We start from the raw sequence: 12,366 nt of genomic DNA, 5'->3' as shown, positions 1-12,366 counted from the left end.
CAGGTACATCAGACAGACAAAGGACGCTGCCTTCGTGACTGGAGGGGCTGGCCGGTCGAGGGCCTCAGGGCACCAAGGGGTGCCTGTCTGCCACAGAGCTCCCCAGGGAAACGATAGCCTGCATCCCGGGTGCCGATGCTCGGCCTCGTGAGGCTCCTCACATCATACCACTCGGGGTACCTCAAGCATTCTCCTATGTACCAATCATAATTTGGATGATTGTTATTTTCTTTCCATGAAGGCGTACTCTCTGTCGAAGGGGGCCTGATAATACTGTGGAATTCAGACTTATAGATGTGGAAACATTACACGTGGGGGTGTGTGTGTATGCCTGGGTAAGTGCTGATGTGGGTGTGGGTGTGTGACGGAAGTGATTCGCTCGACCATGCAGAAGCGGGCAGCTATACAGGGGCCTATGACAGTGGCATCGAGATCACAGCTTGCTGGAGACGCCAAAAGGCGTCTCTAGCCCGGTGGGATTTCAAACCCAGAAATTGCCACTGCCCCTTCAGAGCCGGCACCCATCGCCCCAGGGTCCGTGGGGCTGCTGCCGAGGGCTCTCGTTTTCTCCAGAGGCCATGGGACTTCCTGGTTCTGAGTAGGTGTTACAGATGGTGCCGTAGGTAAGTGTCAGATGGGGAACCAGCGTGTGTCCTTGTCACCTCCACTTCCCCAGAAGCCACTTCCCTCAGTCTCTCCATGCTGCCAACAGAGGCTCAGGTGCCTGGCTCTCTGCCCCGCTCCTGGAGTTCCCTTTGACTCTGCAGCTTGTGCACCCTGCCCCTTGGACAGTGAGAAATCACAGGCGACAGAGGCCTTTGAAAGCACCACCGAACCAGGACTGTGGCCCTGACTCTCATTTACATCTCTTCTCTCTTCTGCTTCCTTTGTAGCTCAAGAGCTGCAAAGTGTCACACTGTGATATCTTAGGCACAAAAGCAGTCACCTACCGTCCCTAGACAGTCACGAGAGATGAACCCGTCTTAGGGGAGCTCGGTTTTACCTATACTAAAGTAGAGGAGACAGTGAATTGAGAATGTCTAGATAGTTTAAACTTCACTGACAGAACCAGGGGCAAGGTCAAGGCTAGGGGCGTAGACAGAGCCTCTCTGAGGCTCAAAGAGTTCAGCAGAACCTCCGTGTTTTTTGAGGTAATTGGTATAGTAAAAAAAAAATAAAGATAACAGGCTTAGAAACTTTGTGGCATATTTAACATTTTTACACTTATCAAAATAACACTTTTGGTACCTGCAAACAATTCGACTGTATCTGTTTTCTTTCTCTTAAATCAGGATAGAGTTCTTAAAATACATTTATGCATGGAGGATTAAGCGGCATGGTTTTATAAGGGGGTATATGGAAGGTGATCATTCCCTTAACTCTGCCTGGGGCAGTCTGTTCCACACCTACTGTTCTAGCATAATTATTAATAGCACCCAAAGACTGTCCTAGTTTGAATGATAAATTGTTTGGTCAACTTAGGAATATATTTAAACCTGTATACTAAATGCCTTCTCTCCATGTGACTCAGTAACTCTATGAAAAGCCTATTTACAGAAGTATCAAAAGTCTCAATTGGAGGCACGTTGGGAACGGGCTTTGGGAATGAATCTGGGGGTCCTCTCCATGGAGGTGACACCGGAAGTTGAGCTGGTGAATGCATGTTCCCAGAGATGGGTGATGAGACCCTCATAAGCCCTACATTTGTTCTGAACTTGGTATTTTCCACACTGTGGCCCCATTTATTATCTTGGCCGACCCTCTGACACTACTGTGAGGTAGGCAGTACTTGGGATGCTCCTGTTCTACCCTTGATGGAAAAAAAAAGACAAATCAGAGGACCGTGAACGATGCAGGTTTACCTCAACGGTCAGGGGCAGACCCAAAACCCTCAAAGTTGAACGCAGAGCCTTTCCCCACTGCACTGCATGATGGGAAAGTCACCCAAAGGTGCATTTGTCCAAGTCGTTAATGCTTTGAGAGCCCCGTGGCCTGTAGTGCCCTGTGTGACACCTGATGTTACCAGTGACGCGCTCGCACCGCGGGGCCCTACTAAACCGGGTTTCCATCCCAAAGGTCGCGTGCGACTTATGCGGTCTCTCTGCATGTTTCCTTCACCACTTGCATCGTGTGGAAGGACAACACTTCCTACTTCAGTGGTCTGCTGCATTACATGAGATTTGTGTCACGTGCCTCAGGTGTCATACGCAGGAGGCCCCAGACAATCCCTATCTTTTCATAAAGTATGTGTAAAATACTTAGGTTTTTAGTACATCTTTAAGTTCCAGCTGAGACTTCTAGGACAGAGACAAGACGCTTGAGGCTATTTCACATTTTTGTGAGTTAAGTCCCTTCTAACCTTAGGGACCCAGTTAAACCAGCAGCTGAATTTGCTGGCAGATAATCAATGCATGGGTTCCATCCTGGCTCCTTATGAACACTGAATAAATCTGAAATTCCCCATCACTGGAAAGAAATTTAATATTTAAAGGTAATCTGACCTGTACATGTGTGTACCATGAATATTTAATAAAAGCTATAGCAAATGTATTTATATAGCATTAATCTGAGGATATTTATTTCCTATTCATTTTCTAGGAGTGTATTTCTTCAGCACGTGTGAAGCTGACCTCTGTGAAAATGCTCAGTCCTAAAGGTGAGCTTAAAAATTGTGGAGTGAAGCTGTTTTCTTCTCCTGCCGAAAGGGTCGATTCTCCCCCTGTACCCTTAAAAAGAAAAGCGATTCTAAGAGGACATTCTAAGCTGTGTCCCTGGTTATCCCCATAGCACCCCTCTGTTGACTCTTCATTCTACTTTATAGAATGTTTACAAATAAAGAAAGCAAAATCTCACTTTTTCACTTTCCTTTGATATAAATAATTTTACTCCTTTGTAATATTTTAACTTGTGAATGCTTTAAATAAAAAGGATAGGCATGATCCAATTTAGCTGGTAGTTTATATAATAGCTAATTCATATATATATATATATATAAAACATATATATATATTTTTTCATTTAATTTTTGGATAGGTTAGGAGACCCACACAGAATGAAGATGTTTTTCTCTGACGTAGCTTTAACTTTGGGATTAAGAGAAAGCAAAACCAACCAAACAGATAACATCAACCTGATGAGTAACTGTAAAAGCCAGAAAGAACAGTCTAGCCCATTGGTCAAAGGTACTGCTCAGTCACGCTTCCGAGAAAGGTCACGGCTGGCTCACGAAGTCACAACTGGAAACCCTCCACGTTCTGAGTTGTTTTCATTTCCTAATCATGTTCCTCTTTAAAACGCTACTCCAGTAGGGAAAACGAAACCCATGTTTATGATCGGAATACTCTTTTAACGTGTCAGGAGCAAGGTGTCGTGTTTCGCAATCTAATGGAAAGAAAATAAAATTTGAGATGGAAACTTAAGCTACTGTAACTATTTAAAAGCACAGAATTCTAAAGGAATTTGTTTTCAGACTGCACGTTGAAGAACTGGAGCCGGGAGGAACCGATAACGTGTTCACGCTGGAGGAGATGCTCGTAGTTAACGCGGAACCTCGGCCCGCACGTCGCTGGACTGTCATAGACGCCGAGCGCTGCTCTGACTTTCCTGAACTCCATGGCCCAGTGCTGCTTAGCCGTTAAGCTCGGGGAGGCAGCGCCTGCTGTGTAAGAATGTTCGAAATGTCGTGTGTTTGCCTACTTGTTATAAAACTTCTTGTGCCTTTAGCTAGAGCCCCTTTTTTCTTTTCCCGTGGGATGGTCAGTGTGATGTATCAGTGGCTGTATAATCCTTGGCTTTGAGACCCTGTGGAAATGGATTTGTAAGAGAAGCCTAACTCTTTGTTCTCTAAAATCTGCTGGCTGATTTTAGATGAATTTTCTGTTGTCAGCACTCGATGGGCCTAGCAAAGTGCGACGCGGTAAACGCACACAAATATATAACGGAAACCAAAATTTCAGAAAATATTTACTGAATGTGAATACAGGATATTTTCTGTTGCAGTTTATCCCATTTCGTTAAAAAAAAAATACTAGTCACGATCCACTAAACTGATTTCGTAGTCCACTGATGGATTATGACCCGCTCATGAAAAACACTGGCTTAGCACCCAACAAGGCACACTGCAAACTGCATTTGATCAATGTGCCTTTTGAATAATACAGTTTTCAAAATGTATTTTTTATTTTCACAAAGACCATGCATAGGCTTTCTCCACTGTTGCTTCCTCAGGGATCTCTCCACTGTAGTCCGACACAAAAGCGCCTTTTACTTTTAGTGCCCAATGGAAATTGACAATGCACTCTGAGAATCGGGGAGCAGAAGCTGTAAATGTGAGGTGGCATTTGGGGTGGCCAGATAGCGAGGGCATCCAGTCAAATTTGAATTTCAGATAAATAATGAGTAATTGTTAAATATAAGTTTGTTCCAAGTGTTACATGGATATGCAGAAATTATCTGTCGCTAATCTGGAATGCAAATTTAACTGGGTGTCCTGTACTTTTTCTTTGAATATTTGCTAAATACAGCAACCTTCAATCCCAAGAACTGTCTTTTCCACTTACATGCAGTTAACTGAGCTGAATTTCATTTCTCTCATTTCCGAAATGTGAAGGTTGACTTGACGAGCATGAAGGTCCCATCTAGGTGTAATTTTCTGTGATTTAAGATACAGAGATTTGGAATGTATAGGAGCAAGAACTCTAGGTGGTGAATGAATAAAATCGAAAATAATTTCAGTTTTTCTATTTCTGCTGCAGTTGAATCATGTAAACATATGTTTAACTTGCGGGAAATTAAATGATGTATTCCCAGGAAAGAGAGAGAGAAGGATGTGTGGTGCTGGCTATTTTGCTCACATCCTCTCCACGAGCATTCACCCTGGAGTAGACAGTAGACGCTGCCCATGAACCTGATATTCCTAAATTCTCACGGTAGGAGTATCTCACTGGCTCTACTGCCCACAGGCTGTGCCTCTGAGATCTTTCAGCAAAAGACCTTTCCATTCAGAGGCAAAGAGAACAGCAGTCACAGCCTATAGTTACAGCGCCTCCAGGATCCACGTGGGTTTCCAGCTAGACCAAGCTCCCCCAAGCACCCTGGTCAACGCCTGCGTGTGCGGAAGGCACCAGAGCCCGTGTTTTCTGCCCAATGCTGGACCCCTCTACCGGGCGGTCTTTGCACAGGAGCTGCTTGTTAGGTTAGCTTTGCTTCGTCAGTCTGCATGGCAGTGAGAGGCTCTCCTGCCAAACTCTGCCTTTTCCCCGCTTTATCTTTTCCTCTTTATCCCCAAACTGTCAGAGCCTGAAGAGGCGGCCCGTTTCTTCCTATTAAGAGCTTGTGTTCCCCCTGGGTTGGAAGACTACTGAATTCTGACTCCTGCTAAGTCACAGGACCCGCCACCACTTCTACTGGCTACCACACCAAAAACTGATGGTAAGTCAGAACACACTCAGGACGGGCCAAGCTGGTCACAACTTAGTGCCCCAGGAACTGCAGGAAAACTGACATAAACAGACAGACGCCACGGGAGTACCTACGGACTGGATTTTGAGGGTGCCTCACCAAGGTGTCGGAACACAGGATTGGGTAAGAAAAGTGGGTAACTCTGTCAGAATATGAGATTTTAACACCATTCCGACATGGGACATTAATAGATGTTCTCAGACTCACAGGGTCCCAGAAAATAAACCACTCTGAAACTTTTATGTAAAAAAAAAAAAAAAAAAATTAAGGACATATTCCATACCAAACGAACAATGAAGCAAAAACAGCAGAAACAAGCACTGAGAGAATATGATGGAAGAGAGTGGTAAGAAAAATCAATGAACCTTAGCTGTTTTTAATACTCGTCACAAAATATACTTAAAGAATATAATGAACATGTTAAAACTTTACTCTTGAAAGGGAAGATTAATAAAATAAAGTTATCGATAATAATCTAGATTTCAAATCTGAAATTATTGGGGAGTACAAAAATTAAAAAAAAAAGATAGTTGAGTTGACATATTTGGGGTTTTAAATAAATATTGTTTCATGTTAGATTTTAATAAAGGAATAGCAGAGAATATATGTCACTTTCTAATCACTAAAGAGCAAAAAGAAAGACCAAAATATGTAAAATACTGACTTTTTAAAAAACTTTTTTATTCATAAATTATGATGATTTTTCTGTGTGTATAAATACTCTCTTTGATACCACAGAACATTCTATTGACTAACTACCCCCACGGTATTTTAACCAACGTCCTATATTTAATATGTTAAATGTGTTGCCAAATTATATTCCAATGAGTTTCTATCATTTTATAGCTACACTGGCTTTGAATGAAAGTGCCTGTTACCTCACGCCCTAGCCAACATGCTGTTAAAACAAAAATATATCAGTACTGTCTCATTTTAGCTCAGCCACTAAATATTTCATTCATGTAGATTTTTCCTGCCCTGAAATGAAATGATTAATTTTGCTCAAAATGAGTTAGTGATATATTTATATGCCAAGTGTATTTTTTCCCCACAAATAAATTAAAATCTGTCTTTAGAATAGGACCAACTGCTAAATGTTTTCTGGTTTTAACAAATATTTTGTTTCAGGCCAAAATTACAGTCAAGTACTGTATCAAATTATTTGCTAAGAGTTATCATCATTCTATTTGATTAAGACAAGAGTCCACTGGTGAAAATACCTACAAAAATTAATGGTGATTATGGTTAGGTTTGGATAACCCCTTTGCAAGTGATAGTTCTGATTTTAACATGTAGTGGTCAGATGTTCATGTTTATTTGTATTCCTCCCATAGGAAGGAATATAATCATAAATTACTATGTTTTTAAGAGTTTTTTCTTCTTCTAACATGTTTGCTGCCATTCGACTACCATCTTCTATTTTTTTAATGAAAAGTGTCATTAAATGAAATATGACACACCAAAGAATGTCAAGACAATTTTAAGAATCTCAATTAAAAATGGAATTTAACCTGTAGCATGGGCGGTAAAATAAAATTTTAAGTTTAAAGTCTTTAATATGACAATAGATTGTCAAGTTGTAGATAACTTTTGACTGTCTATAAATTGACGTGCATGAACCATAAAGTATACTTTTATTAGACATCAAAGATGGAACAGTACTTTGGTGGGCAGTTTGACACTATCAACACAAACAAACAAACAAAAATATGTAACTATGACCTAGCAACTCCACAAAGATATTCCTTACATTATTATACATAATAACAAACTCTAAAAAAATCATCTCAGCAGTCACTAATTGCATACTGATTAAAAAAATTAAAGTGTATCTATATGATATGAATTATTTAACCATTAAGGAGAATAAGGGATAATTGACTGAAAAGTATTATTACATTTTTATGGCACATAGACTCAGTTAAGGTCAATCTTAAAAGGTAAAAACATGGAAAACACGTGTAAGGTAAAACTAAAATTAATGAAAGAAAATATGAGACAAACTTTGTGACTCAGGGGTACGGAATAATTTTAAAAAGTCATATGACAAATCCACAAGAAAAAGTGGATTTGATTTCGATCAAAAATAAGGATTTGATATTAATAAAAAAATAGCACGCCTAACATTAAGGGGTAGATAACAGCATGAGAGAACATATTTGCAATATGGAAAACTGTCAAGAAACTAGTAGCTTGAATACACAAGGAGCTCCCGCAACTCAGTAAGAACATGCTTCAACACCAAGAGGAAAACAAACATGTGGATAGTTAATGTACTTAAGTGGAAATCCAAAAATTTACAAGTTAAAGAAAACCAAATTAAAACAGCAATTAAATATCACTATTAAATCGCCTAATGTAGAAAGATGGGTGAGATCAAGCATGACAGGCTAGGTGGGGATGTGGGAATGGAGACTCAGGTAGCCATTCCCACGCTGGAGAGCGATCTGGCGTTTGTAGGTAAAGTAAATGTACACCTGCCTGATTAACCAGCTGTTCTGCTTTGAGGCATACATGCTAAAAGAATTCTCACTCAGGTCTACACGTGGACATATATAAACACGTTGTTGTTGTTGTTGTTTCTTCCCAGTGTTATGTGGGGTGTGAGAAGTTGATGGCAGTGTCTGGACGCCTGTCAGTGAGTGTTCTGCTCAAGCGTGGGGCTGTGCACCACGTGGCAGGGAGGCGGCACAGACGAGAGGACACGAAGAAATATGGGTGTGCAAGCACGGGGGGCGGAGTACGCAGCGGAACGGCGCGGGTCAGAAAGACCGCCGTGCGGGTGTGCAGTTGTTACACAGCGATGCTCCACCGCATTCGTCAACGATCGTGGTATGCCAGGCACTGAGAAAGAGGTGTGAAGTCCCACCCAACAGATAAATAAACAAACCAGCAGATGTGAAAATCGAGAGAATCTCAGTAAAGAATTTTAAGTGTAAGTGAAAAGCTCCAAGTTGCAGAAAAAAATACGGCACCATATGCATATCCATTTGTGAGTATTATATGTCTGTATATACATACATATACTTCTACAGATGTATGTCTGTCCATATGTACATATTCATGCATATACGCATCCATCATATGTATAAGTATACGTATGCACATATACGAATCCGCAAACATATAACGTGTGTGTATATATATACATACATGTTATGCATACATACAAAATGTTGGATAATGTAAATTATTTGCCATGATTATGTATTGCATCTATTTAAAATAATGATAAAATAGCAAATGTGGGAGTTTTTCCATATTTTGAGAGTACTGTTTTCTATAATAGTTATTGTAATGATTCTTTCGTTGGCATTAAGATCATACTTATAATGTTTAGAAATATTTGGAATGATGGTTTAGGGTGTGAATCAAAAGTAGAATTTTGCCAAATAGGTTTTGTATACTTTTTCTTATTTTGTATACTTTTTCTCAGTGTTATTCACTTAAGTTAGGAACTGTAATTCACAATCAAGTAGTTTGGTTTTGACACACAAGTTCTTCACCCATATATGGCTCAAAGAAATCTTGGACTAGGTATATGGGCATTTTTTGGTCTAGTTTTCTGTTGGCTCCATTTAAAAATCTAAATTTGAATTTTATGTCATGGACCGCTTTGTTGAAATATGGCTATTTCAATTTTTGAGGGCTACCTATAGTTTCAATTTTGCTCCAAAAGAACACTTCAAAATGATTTCTTTCAAAAATGTAATTGCCCAATTGAGAAATATTAGTGAGAACTCAAAAAGATTTGAAAAAGTTAATTTATTTGTATAAATATCTATACTGTAACATAATTAACTAAATAGCCTATTAAGCTGGAAAATAAGTAGATATTATTTACGTAATATTATAGTACATCTATATTATCAGTTGCAACTATTTTAAAATAGCGTTTTCATTTAACTATTAACTTTTGTTTCAAATTTTAGAGAGATTTCCCCAATTCTGAGAACATTATTGGTACACAGGTTTCCTAAATAAAAGACTGCTAAACCAAGTTGAGTTCTTAAAATGTCTATGGAGTCCAACTCTAAATTTATTATCACTCTTTTTGACTCTAAAATTTTTAATCTTTGAGAGTTCATAAGAAAACAGCTTTAAATCTGAACTTAACTGATTTAGTCTAAAGTTTGTCTATTTATTTTTTTGAAAAAGTAATTTAAAAACAAATAGAAAGTAATCAGGCTTTCTAAAATAGCATTTTCTATTTCTTATGATGTAGTTTTCTTGGTGGTAATGGTGGTATTTTTTGGCTGTGTCACAAAACTTGAATAGCAAGGAAAGTGAGCAGATAATTCAGACTTAAAAATAAAGTGTTTTAGCTATTGGCAGATGTCAAGACAACTTGAGACTTAATGATTACTGAGCTGCATACCTGCCATCCTTATCTGTCTCTAGCAAAGTTGACAAAACAAGGTAGTCTCATGTCAAAACAGATTGGGAAGGAAGGAAGAAAGACAGAAACTTGGGCAGAGTTAAGAAGAAGTCTTGCGTTTTCATTTCAAGTTTCCTCTTTATTCTAAATGATCTCCTAAACAAAGTCTTATGTGCACCCCAAATAAAGCAAGTTACTAAACCACAGAATATTAATCGGAAAGCATTCTGCACCATTAAATTCGACGATCTGGCAGATAAAATCTCTCTGATCCACTCACTGCCCACGCCCTCAGTTGAAAGCATGGATCTCCACGGTCCTTATCTAAGGGACAAATGTCTGCGCGTGGCGACGGCATTCTCTTTTTCTCTCCTTACCGAAACTCGCTTGCACTGACCCGTAGCACGCCACTCCTTCCTGCAGGGACACAAAGCCAGTCCATAACACTGGCGTATTCGTGGTCATCCTTCAAGACTCCAACTGAATGTAATTTCCCCTTCGAAACCTCCCCTGAACCACCTTACTGCTCTCGTGCCCCCGCAGTACTGCCTGCATATTTCTATTCTATCATTTTTCTGTACTTCTCTGATTTACGTGTCTGTTCTTCCCGCTGGATCAGTGTTGCCAAGCATCTGATACTTGAGTCTTCATTTCCATTAGAGCATCATGGTACTTTCTCCTGCTGAGTTACGAGTCTCCTGAAAACTGCCACAGCTTCTTCTAACCAGCTGGCATTGATACATCCATGAAATCTATTTGCCATATCTGCTCTGAACTGTGCCGTCCTTGGCATATCTTATTTGTCTGTGTGTCCTCTGTACCGGGAACACAGAATGGATGTCATACATGCATAAGAACCTTCTCAGGATGATGCTTCCAGATGTATCTATACTTGATAAGCAAAGCAATTTATTCCTACCTATCATATCGTAGGCGATGGCTTTTAATTTTCACCATCAGGGAGCAAGAACTACGGCTGAATGTCATAATAATTTTCCATTTTTTTCTTCTAAATCCTGTGTTTTGTTAAGTGTAGGCACAGCCCACAGTTTTCCACCATAAACTACCAACCTGCAGTCCAAAATGGGGCCTTCCACAATGGTCTTTCTATTGTAGACACTATGCCTTTGAGAGCTAAAGCTTTCTAAGTCAGGCATCAAGCTAATGATTTAGTTATTTATTCCTTTGAACCAGCTACTTTGGTGACTCATTTTTCTCCCTAACCCATGCTATTATACACTAATCCATACATTACTTCCCCTCAATACAGATGACACAGACTGTTTACTCAGGATGATTTTGCAATATGCCCATTAACAAAGACTTTGTGGGCAGGAAGAATACCGGTTATTCAACCAAGTTTAGGAACACAGCTGAGTGGTAGACCAGATTAGCAGGGTGTTAAACATCCATTAATAATGGCAGGGCAACAAACTTGAAGGTTTTGATTTTAGTTCAGATAAGCCCTCTAAATTCAGGACTTGGCTAACCGTACTTGTAGGTTTCTCTTACAGAAAACCTGGTCCGTCGCGGCAGGGGATCGGCTGCGTGAATGTTAGTCAGAAGGCAAACAGAGTTTGTAATAATTATTATGATACAATACATTTTAAAATTATTATGTATGTTGAACTTCACGATAGTCTAGATTTCAACTATTTGACATTACTTTTTCCCCCATATCTATGTTCCTCAGATTGCAGGTATTGATTTGGGGTTCAAAAATACTGTCACTCTGGTAAAAAGTGTTTATTCCTATTTAGAAACTTTAGCCAAACTAATTCCATTCTCGATTTTAAAAAAATCACTATTTCCCTTCAGTTTTCTTTGATTCTCATAATTTACTGTGCACGCACCTGCTTCCTCCACCGATCTGTAAGTTCTTTGAAACTGGGGGCCGTGCTGTTTATTTTAATATTCTATTAACGCCTCTACATTTTAGGTGCTCAACTAGTAACTAGTATTACTAAGAATATTTTTTGCCATATATATATGTATGTCTCATCTCTTCAATGGTTTGTGGGAAATTTTATGACCATTGAAATGGTTGGTTATCTCTAGCGTCACAAGAAATCAACTTGCTTTTCCAGTTCGGGTTGCGCGATTACTCTGAGCCACTAACTGTGCCGATCGCTTTACGCAGATTTTCTCGATTAGTGCCCCAAACCCCTCTATGAAGTGCGATTATTACAGCCTCTTTCTAGATAAGAAAGTTGAACACAGTCAAAGAACTCCTCCATGACAGTGCAGTCCATGTGGAGTGGCAAAGTCCAGAATCAAAACCGGATCTTAGATCCGGAAGCTTAGACTTTCCATCTCATTGCACTTTATGAAGAAGCCTCTCTTTGCCCTTACTCTCCAAGAAGAAAAAAACAAAAGTTTTGTTTTGATTTGATTTGATTTGGTTTCTATGCCTCATTTTTTTTCTCAAGAAAAATTAAGTCTTTGGACCAGTTGCCGAGATAAAAAATCCCAGCGTCGTCTTTGTGTGTTTTGTTGACATTCGGGATTCTAGTCCATCGGCGAACCTT

General features: G+C 39.7%; 1 long non-coding RNA gene across 1 annotated transcript; it reads left to right on the top strand.

Annotated features, from left to right (window-relative positions):
• The first annotated feature begins 3,252 nt into the window (after positions 1-3,252).
• On the top strand, positions 3,253-11,988 carry LOC111738052. The gene is made up of 3 exons (XR_002779666.1): positions 3,253-3,662; positions 5,296-5,430; positions 8,051-11,988. It is a non-coding gene; the product is annotated as an uncharacterized LOC111738052 (long non-coding RNA).
• The last annotated feature ends 378 nt before the right edge of the window (positions 11,989-12,366 follow it).

This window comes from Pteropus vampyrus, unplaced genomic scaffold (assembly GCF_000151845.1).
Source record: "Pteropus vampyrus isolate Shadow unplaced genomic scaffold, Pvam_2.0 Scaffold34, whole genome shotgun sequence".
Classification (NCBI taxonomy): Eukaryota; Metazoa; Chordata; class Mammalia; order Chiroptera; family Pteropodidae; genus Pteropus; species Pteropus vampyrus.
This window is presented reverse-complemented; position numbering and strand designations above follow the sequence as displayed.